Source organism: Rhea americana, unplaced genomic scaffold (assembly GCF_003343005.1).
Source record: "Rhea americana isolate MKP2758 unplaced genomic scaffold, rheAme1 scaffold_10, whole genome shotgun sequence".
Lineage (NCBI taxonomy): Eukaryota > Metazoa > Chordata > Aves > Rheiformes > Rheidae > Rhea > Rhea americana.
In genome coordinates, this window is record NW_028185039.1 from 8221666 (window position 1) to 8232109 (window position 10444).

Consider the following 10444-nt stretch of genomic DNA (forward strand, 5'->3'; position numbering starts at 1 on the left):
AAGTCTTAGGTCAGCAAAGGGGAATTTTTTTCTCTTCTAGGAGGTAACTGCTTTAACAGATTTTTTTTAAAAAAAATCTCTATCATTTGCATAATAATAAGGAAAAATTCTTATTAACACAGAGTTATTTTCCCAATAGTGGCATTCATTTAAGATAACCTGTCCTTCAAGGTCTATAACTCTATTAAAATGAGGTGTTTTTATGATAATACAAGTGACTTAATATTTTCTTGCAATGTCTTCAACCAGCCTGCATTAAATGAAAATAAGTGGTAGCATAATAGTAAAAGTATCAGCTATGATGTTGGTGTTCTGCTGGGTATGAAAGCTCTGCTTTGCCAGTTCTCTTCTTAGGAGACTAAGAGAGCACATGGCGGGATAAATACAATCTCTAGTAATACCTGTTCTTAAGCATTTGTTTTACATACAGCAGTTAGCTAAACTGCCTTCACTAGCTGTTAGTGTTTCTGACATTGCAAGTACTAGTACATCAGATAGCACTTCTGGATCTTGTCTGCTGAGCTAGAAAGCAAACTATTGTTTACATCCTAATAGTGGTTTTGGCCTAAATCTAACTTTGGCGGTTCATTCTGCCCATCCTCTGTTTTCAGAGGTGCTGTGCATGTTCCAGTTATGTTACAAATGCATTACAGGGATGAGCAGTTACTGAACTTATTTCTTGGCTTTAGCTGTGTGGTTACTCATGAAACTATGTATTTCTCTGTAAGATAAGGGAGTGTGGCTCTAGGAGTTATATAGCATTTCAATCCTCTGACTCCAAATGTCAGAAAGTGAACTGATTGACACTATAAAGAACTCCCAGTCATGAGCTGGATTGATAAATATTAAAAAAGAAGGGTGGGCAATCTACCCAGTACATGCTCAGTTCAGGGTATAGTTTATTGTCTCTTGTGCAAATGCAACAAATGCTACAATTTTCTAAATTTTTTTTGCTCTGTTTATTGATCAAATAATATGCTATACACATGCATATTTACCATTACAGTAGGTAGAAAAAATGATAGAGCATTAACAAAGGCATCATCTATAACAGAAGAAAGAAAATGCCCTATGCAAGTTAGATTTAGCTGGAAGTGACTTATATCAGGACAAAAGGTGTGATAAGTAGAAATTACTTTATCAAAACCATAGGTCAAAAAATAAAAATGGGGGGAAAAACATTGTTCTACTACTAGGAAATGTTAGCCCCATGCTGAAGAGATGGCTCCTACAGGAAGCAATATTGAAGATACCCTAGTGACTTGACTTTTGGGCAAAAAGAAAATCGGGGTTGGACTAACAAACCGTATGATGTTGCCAACTGATCTTATTATTCTTCTGGGATTGCTGTCCCAGGATAGGACTCTAGAATTCAGGTAAGCTTTCCTTATCTACCCTTTAGGGGAGCAAAGTAATATGCATAATATGCATTCTTAGGCTTCTTGTGTTGCTTCTTTTTATATGTTGCCTTTAGTCAAGCATAGTTACCCTTAGTTTAATAGTGGAGCGTGTGAGTAAATTTGCAAGTTTGCTCCTTTGTGCTACTGAGGAATAGGGAGCCTTTTGAGTTGTCCTTTACCTTTCTGGTCCTTCAGATGGCTCTGGGTCATGGTCTTTTGTGGGAAGTTACCCTGTTAAAGTCTCCTTACAATATAATCCTTTTTTCATATGGCAGAAAATGGCAAATCACACAAAGAACTACACTAAATACAGTAACTTCAGTCAAACTCTAGAATAAACAGATCCTAAAGAAGATTGACATGTTATAACGGCTTATGTTCTCAAAACTGAGTTCTTGGTTAGTGACAAGGGAAGCAGGACCACACTGACATTATTAGGGAATTCACCACCTCTATCTCCACACGATGCAGCACGGGAAAGCACTGAAAACCAGGTCCCAATTTTATTGAAGTGTCAAAACATTGATAATGGATAACTTAAAAACTTGAAGTGTCACTTCATTACATATCAGCTGCTGATAAATGAATGCTACTTCAGATGTGATTGCATGGATGCAATGATTTGACACTGAATAGGTGGCTGATTATAGCCTCTCTCAAATACTTGAATTAACTTGTTCATGAATTATTGAAAGCACATGGTAGCCAAACAGATCTTACAGTAATGTTTTTAATATTCTTTCCTCCCCTCATTTAATCACATCACCTTCCTACTGTGACTGGGCTCCATGGAGCAAAGGAATAAAGCAATTTTGTTATTTTGTTATAGATTTCAAAGGATGAAGTATTCTGTTATCACAACAGCTGGCTTAACACCTTGCACAAAGGGATGTGCCTCCTCCACCTGCCATTGCTTCCAGGTATGTGTTACTTCCTCATCCAGCTTTATGCTGTCAGATCCTTTGCTGAGCTGCATGGTCCAGAGATGTGAACAGTTTTGCTGGGGTAGGGATTTGTATCATCTCTTAGTGAAGAGTTGCAGGAGAAGACATGGGAGGAGTGRGGACCTCATGCTTCTGGTAGTGATGAGGATAGCTTCACACTAAATCAACAGTATCCAGAGTCCTCATATCATTTGCTCTTGCGTAGACTATCTGGCTGGTTTGCTTTTGTTGATTATTACTTTTAATAGTTTTAATCAGACCTGTATTGTGTAACTTCGAGTCAAAATTGAAAAGTGTGGGGGCTGGCAGCTTCAAAGGCAGTGAGCCAAATTGTATTTTTATCTTCAAAGCAGAGATTTTTTTTTCCTGGTGAATCCTAAAATCAGCATGAGCCAAGAGCTCTTGCTTTACACAGTGACAAGATGCTACACTGCTGATCAGCTGGTGGGCAGTATCTTCCCTGAAAGAGATAGTGGCTGCCAGTCCCTGGATATTGTGAAGACTGGAACTCAGAGGGAGCAGGAAGCAAAAAGCAGCTGCCTCTCTCAAAACCATGTGGCTTCCAACTTCTGGCCCCATTTCAGGGGAGCTGTCCTCTGTTCTGTCCTTTTTGACAAGTTTTAGCAGCCATGAGTTTGGTATTCTTCCTATTCCTGTGCTCATTAATCATTCTCCAGTACTGTTCTTTTTGATCTTTTTTCCTACTAAGAGTTGTTTTATTTTATTGTTCTTCCCTTTTTACTTACTGTTCCTGTACCCAAAGCTATGGCTGCAGAAGAACATTGTATACAAGTTTCTGTTATATAACTAAACTTAAACTCCTGCTTAATGACTGTAGCTTTTGAGAATGTGCAGTGGTTCCCAGAGATTCAAGTGACAGTCAGCAGTTATTCTGTGAACTGCAAATTATAATGAAGTTTAATAGATTTTTTACAACTGCATCTTATGTGATCTAGCAGATGGAATGTGTATTTGCAGACACTGAGGTAGATTTTTGGTGCTGCTAGTCAGGTGGGCTTCCTTCTCTGATGGCTGTTAGAAGAGGTTAATAAAAATCACATTAATATGAATTTGATAAAGTCCTCCTTTCCGTGACTATCAGAGGCAGTACAGCGTAATCTAGTTCTTTATGTAAATAATTCAGTTGTCTCAAGCAAAGATTTGTGAATGCCTCTGTGATATGCAACATATAAGATTGGCATAGCACTTCTTCTCTCAGAATAGTTCAGCCTGTCCTAAATTTGGATTTAATGGCTGCGGGGGAAGAGAATGGAGCCCTCCTTCCTTTAGCAATACCGCAGGTTGTGCAGCAGCTCCTGCATCATGAGACAGAACTGTGCAGTCCCTCATTTGTGTTGGGGCTGCATTTGCATTTGTTTGCTGTGTCTTTCGGTAGGGTAAATTTGAATGTTAATCACTACCAAGAGAAGTCAAAGGTAATTGTCTTCTCATTCTATTCTCAGATGCTTGGAGTTATAGATATTGATTGTTTTTGGGGGGGGGAGGGGGAAATCTTTTCTAAATAGAACAGTTCCAAAGCTAGGAGATGTGTTGTAACATTCCTGCGGTTTCAGGTTTCTTCTTCTTCTTTTTTTTTTTCCTTCCCAGTTTTTAGTCAGATTATCTCATAGCATCACAACAAAGTGAACTCTTTAGGGGTTTGTTCAAATATATTAACGATGCTACCTTACCTTCGGTTTCTCTGTCCCAGGTGCTTATGGTCTATGCTGCAGTAGCATCAAAACAAGACAATCCTTCTGTACTTATAAGATTTACTCCTTTATTTCAGGATCTGTCTCAAGACTTGATCAAGGATTAAAGGATAAGATCACTTGAAGTATAGTTGAACTCAGAACTTGCATGGACAATATCATGCCTGCAGGCAATGAAATTGGGAACAAGGAATGTGGCAGGCTAGTGAAGAATTTAGTAAGTAGAAATAAATATTATGATTCGTCTGTGGGAGAAAGAAATATCTTGGACACTGGTTAGTAAAATCCCTGCTATTCAAGGCTTACATTAACAGTGATATTTAAGTAYTGGTGCAATCCAGAGGGTGCAATCCCCCCCTCCCCCTTTTTCTTTATATTTCTTCTCTACTACCCTCTGTGTTTTGCCCTCCCCTTTAGCTATTCTTGATCAAATCTTGGACAGCAAGGAAAGGTTTCTGAGGGAAAATAGTCACTGAACTGCGGAACGCTTGCATCTTGATCTGAAAGTAGGTAGGTTAAGGAATCTCCTTACATATGTGACTGCCATATTTTTGTTTGTTTCCTTCATTGATGTATATACAGAAAAACTATGCTGTAGTAAATATGCTGCTTTCAAGTAATGTTTAAATTGCCACGGCGCTAATGAATCACATGGCAATTTGATTCGTTTGCGTATCTTAAAGTATCTTTACCTCTGGCAGCCTATTTGGAGCTACTATTCATGGGCAGCATTATTTGACTGGACAGGATGGTTAAATAGTTGAATATCCCAAATAAACAGAAACTGAACTGCTTGAAAAAAAAAATTGTATAGGAAGAAATGGATGCGTCCGTGACGCATATGCCTCTGTTGGTATGTGTCAAAAAACGAACAAATCCACAAACCTGAAAACTATTTTCAGTAATTTCTGTGTTATTCAGGTAGTGTTTTTTTTACTAATTGAGTATCCTAAAGTAAATACGAAATTGTGGCTTACCATTCTTGTATTACACTTTAATATTCGCTAATGCTCGTGTCAGCACAAACACATACGTATGCTAATCACTTAACTATTATTTCTTAAGCAGTAGAAACACCTACTCAAAGACACAAGACTCGGAAAGATTTTGCTAGGTATTTCCACAAAGATCCCATGTGTTGTTTTAAGGACAGTATATGCAGCTATCATTTAGCTTTCAGGTATGCCACATAAATCATGGATTTTCTGAGAATTTTTTGTGAGGAGAAGAAAATGAGGGGACTCTTAAGTGAGTAACTCCAAAATAAGTACTCTATACTGAAATGGCTAGGGAAGTAAATTAGCACTTTTTWAAAAATAATGGTTTATATTGCCCAGCTGCTATTAGAGTTTTGTGTTTCACTTAGAGATAAAGAAATGATAAGAGTTGGTTTAAATTTGGCAATAATGAATAGTTTATATTATAGTTACATGAAAATATATATATATATATATAGTGTGTGTAGATATATTTTTATATATAAAATAAAAATACATATAGTTATATGTACRCATAGTATATTTTACATATTTTGGATGCTTGTTTTTTGTTCTTATTATTATTCCTGGTTTTACCCAGCTTGCAAAAGCATGGTTATTTAATGACCAGTAGTCGACTATTTGTGAGTCGTATGTAGCTTGGGACCTCTGTTACCATCCTGTTCTTGTACTTTAAAGCTCTTTGMTGTTATCCTATGCCTGAACTACTCTACACTGCATTGTTATTCTAGGGTCATAGCAAGTAGTTATTCTGYGTAGAATGGACTATTTATTACTCTCCATTAATTGCAGAAGTATTTCATAATTACTATAGCGATAGGTCTTATACAGCACATAATTGCAGAGCTAAGCTAAGACTAGAACAAGGTAAGTAGCAGTCACCTGTTTGTTCTCCAGCTAGCCCAAGTAAAGTCCAGACAAAGCCCGGCAGTTCCTGAGGATTGCATTCTTGGCAGTTGCAAGGATGATCTAATACAGAGCCTAGACTAGCAATGGCAATAATGTGCTGCTTTTGCTACAGGGCTCCAGAATCTTGCTGAATATTGCTGTGGCTCCAGGCAAGCCTGTAGCTGGGTAGGAGAGGTGCTCYCCTGAGCGTGCAGAGATGTGGGCTTCCTCCTCCCAGCTCCTGTCTGCCAGCTGCCTGCACTGCCAGGGTGGTTTTCATTACCTGTCTGGGGTTGCTTGAAAAAAGAAGCCCTATAGAATTAAGAAGCACTTTAGAGTTAAAAAGGATGTTTTTTTTCTTTTCTGTTTTTTTTCTTTGGGTATTTGTTGATAACTGTAGGGAGAGGGAATTTGAGGCTCAATTTGGAGTGTGCAGGAAACAGTTGCACCTTCCAGAGTGAGATGCACAAGACAGCCAAGGTACCTTTTCCCTTGTATTCTGCAGGGAAGAGACTGTCCATGGTTTTCACAGCTCTTGCTCCTGCTTTCAATTTAATTGACCTCTCTAATCTATCATTTCTCTTCATTTAATTTGGACATGTTGGTAGCGTTTTGAAAAGCAAGTTTTGACTCTTCAGTGGTATGTATTTTTTGTTTTAAGAGGTCTATTCTGAGATGTGTTAAAAGTGATCCCAATTCTAGGAAAAATCCCCCCCCCTTTTTTTTTTCTTTTTGGTATCTGAAGCTAGGCATTGAAAATGCTAACCACTTTTGAAGGTCTTGGTTTTAGTAGTAATGGTGATYATACTCATTTTTTTAATATATTGTGAGAAGTGATCAATAGTTTGATATCAATATAAAAAAATGCAGATGCTGTCTGAAAAATAATGTCAATTTTCCAAAGTTATTTGGTACAATAGCTTGCTGTTTGTGATAAGTTGTTAAAAATTAAAGTTCTTTATAGGATTTAAAGCTGTAATTAGTAAGTGTGCTGTTGAGGATTGGGTCAGCTAAATTAGCAAAGCGGGTATTAGAATTCCTGTTGTGTTTGTGTGCCAGGGAGAAACTGAATGCCTGCCAACCTCCTTGACTCATCGTAATGCCTCAGAATTAGCATAAAGCAGTTCATTTATAGATTAACTTGCTGCTCAAAGATTTGAGGCTAAGGATGAAGTGACTGATGGGAGATTAGATTGGGGTTTTGTGGCAAAAACGGAGAGTAGTCATCTATCAGGAACAACAAGTTCATATTTCTGTATTTCTAGAAGAAAACAGCAACTGCTTGTACTTCAGTGTGGTTCGGATGGAGTTGGCTGCTATAATATACTTCAGCATATGGAAAGGATAGACATGATTTTATCAGTGAAGTTTCCTCAGCAGTTGTCTCCCATCCATTTTCTTTTCTGGACAGATAGGTTCAAAGCCTACAACTGTTGTTCTTTAGGCTCCTTTAACATTCTTCCTACTGCTCTAGCCTCTGCTCTACCCTTTTGCTGTAAAGAAGTAAAAGTTATTGGCAGTGTTCATGGAGCTTTTTAATATATGATTTAACTGCTCTTGATGAAATGAGCACTGACACTTTTAGCGTTTCATTGCTAGCAATGGTTTTGTGCAGGGTTCTGTATACCGTGTTCCTAATGGTACTGCAGCTTGTCACATAGATGCCACTGAGGCTTTCTAACTCTGGCCACACTATGCAGCATCGGCTGTTGGAAGCTCACTACAGTCTTGTGTGTAGGTGCACATGTGCGTATGGCTTTTTTTTCTTATATACCACAAAGTGCCAAGGAAATCTAATCCTCAATCTGTGCAGTGCAAAATTTTCCCATGCAAGAGAGCTAGCTGCTTATGCAGCATTTACACAAGACTCTAAACAGTTCCTTGAAATTTTGGCCATGTGGGCTCATGGACAAGAAGAAGAGGTTGTTGAAGGATCGCAGTTTTGACCCTTTAATAAGGTCAACTGTATTTTGGAGCAATTAATTATATATTTCATATGTCCTAAATTATTTTCCYTTTTCATGCTAATATCAGACCTAAAGCATTTGATTAGCTACAATATACAGAAATCCATTGCTTTTACATCTTGTGTAAATCTCATCTCATGAGTGCTATAGATAAGGCACTTGTTTCTGACATGYTCTTTAAAGGTCCCTAGATACAGTCCTTGAAAGAATGTCAATTTAAAATTGTACTCAAATGCTGAAAATCTCTAAGATGTTACCTAAAAACAGAATGAAGTATGTGAAACAACAGTTACACACATTTGAATGAGACAAATTACTATATTTAGATCAGCTCTCAGATTTGAAGGCCTAATTGTAAATATGAATTCTTAAATTCTTTGACTTTACAAGGATATATAATCAAGGTCTCTTGAATATAAAATTTCTTCACTAATCATGAGTCCATGTTTTGTTACTGAACATGAATATATGGTGGTTGGAGTCTGCACTGTTGCCTTTATTGGAATAGGTGAAGGTCACAAATCCAAACCAAGGCAACTCCTGCCTGCTGCCCCCTCCGCCACAATTGTTCACAAATACATTCATAAGTCAAGTAAGGTATAGGTAGCAGAATTCCATTTTTTAGGAAAAGAAGTCAGTAGATTTTTAGGTATAGAAATGTCAAGGTGTCATACTTCAGTTGTTATTTCTTCGGGAGAAATTTATCATAAACCGGTTAGAAAAGATGCTTCGATTTGAAATATTGAATTCTCCTACCTCAAATTGTACATGGCAAAAATGTACCTGCTCTTTTAAGTACAGTTCCTAATACATTATTTGTATAGTTATGGAGAGGTCAGATGTGTAACTTGGGTGGTTCTTTRGTTCTTGCTTTATCAGTTATCCCACAGCCGCTACACTATAGAAGTGACTTCTGCAAAAGTGAAGTAAATTTTGTTATCCTCTCTCACTGAGACTTCTACACTGGTACCTCTTCATATAGGTAACCCTATCTAAGAGAGAGGGAGRCTTAGCTAGGGAGCAGAATCCTTATGCAGTGCAAATTCATTCCTTTTGCTTTATTACCTTTCCTGCAAATAAAATAGAGAAACTGCTCATAGACAATGGCAGTTTACTACACTGGTCCCTAGCATCTGGAGGAAATAACATGTAAATTAACTAGAGAATGGTTTGTAATGTGAATCATGCACCGCTGCTGTGCTCAGCACCGTTGTTCACTGAAGGTCAAAATCCATCTGTTATTATAAAGCATTTCAGCCATGACTATGAGGACAGGATGTTTAACACGGACTGGAAATTATCTTCTAAATGAATTTGGAAAAGCTGAAGAAACTGTTAAAAAGAAACTCCAGAAAGCACTTTCAAATGTTTATTTTTCAACTATGTATATAGCTGGTAGTGATGACTATGTGYATGGTTCACTGTATGCTTGTTTCACAGCTGCTTTAGCAGTAAGTAAGAGTTTTCTAATGGTGCTGAACTAGTACCTGATCAGGATCGTTTAAAATAACCACCGTTATCTAAAYTGACTTTTAATGATGACATTAATACTCTGCAGTTCTGAGGATCTGAGCATTTAATTTTTCGGTATCATAATTAATCAATGTAAAGAGACAAGATGATTGCCTTCTTTGCACCCCCCCCCAACAGAGATGAGTTTCTTTTTTCTTTTTCTTTTCTTTTTTTTATTTCCAGGATGAAGTTGTTGAGGATAAAATCTGTRTTTGAGCAAAGAGTAACAGAAAATCAAGGTAATGTTTCGCAATACATGGTATTACCATTGATCTCAGATGAAGACTACACCAGAACTTTTTGTTTGTTGAAGGGCATTAGGCTCTGACTCTTGAGTTTATCAGTCTAATGCATTGGTGGGTGAATGGGTGCTGGCTATTTTTAAAGTTAGTTTGTCCTCAAGTGTTTGGTTGCATGTTATTTAATTTTGCATAGAGTTGAGTTGACGGCCCAAACGATGACAGAAATGACTTTGGTTCCAAGTGTGCGACAGATTCGTCTGAGGGCAGCTACCAGTGCAAAATTCTGGCATGAGAAAGCAAATGTGGAAACTGTGGTCTGCAGTTTGTTTTTATATATGGTATGCATTCATATTTATTTATAAATAATCTTTGCAGATGTAATGTAATTTTCTACCCAGGATAGTTTTTAAAAAAAATTATAGAACAAATAGATAAAGTACATAGAACAGTAGGTGAACAAAGTAAGCAAAAGGGGAACTCTAGGGGAACTCACGTGACTGACTCATGAAGATTATATTCTTCCTAGTTATATTGGTCCTGAGCAATTGAGATTATTTTTGTTACTGTCCTAAAGTTCTCCTTTTATCTTTTCTTTTTGAATGGTTGTTTTCTGTCAGTATAGCTAGAAAGAAAGCTTTTCTCTTTAGTGTAGTTTTTCAGACTTTGCTCTTTTCCTGTTGTACATTGAAATGAGTCAACTTCTTCTGGAGATCTTGAACTRGGAGCCAGTGTCCTTAGCACTCTGTGAGCTGAGCCCTTGAGCCAGGGTTTCCTATATGCC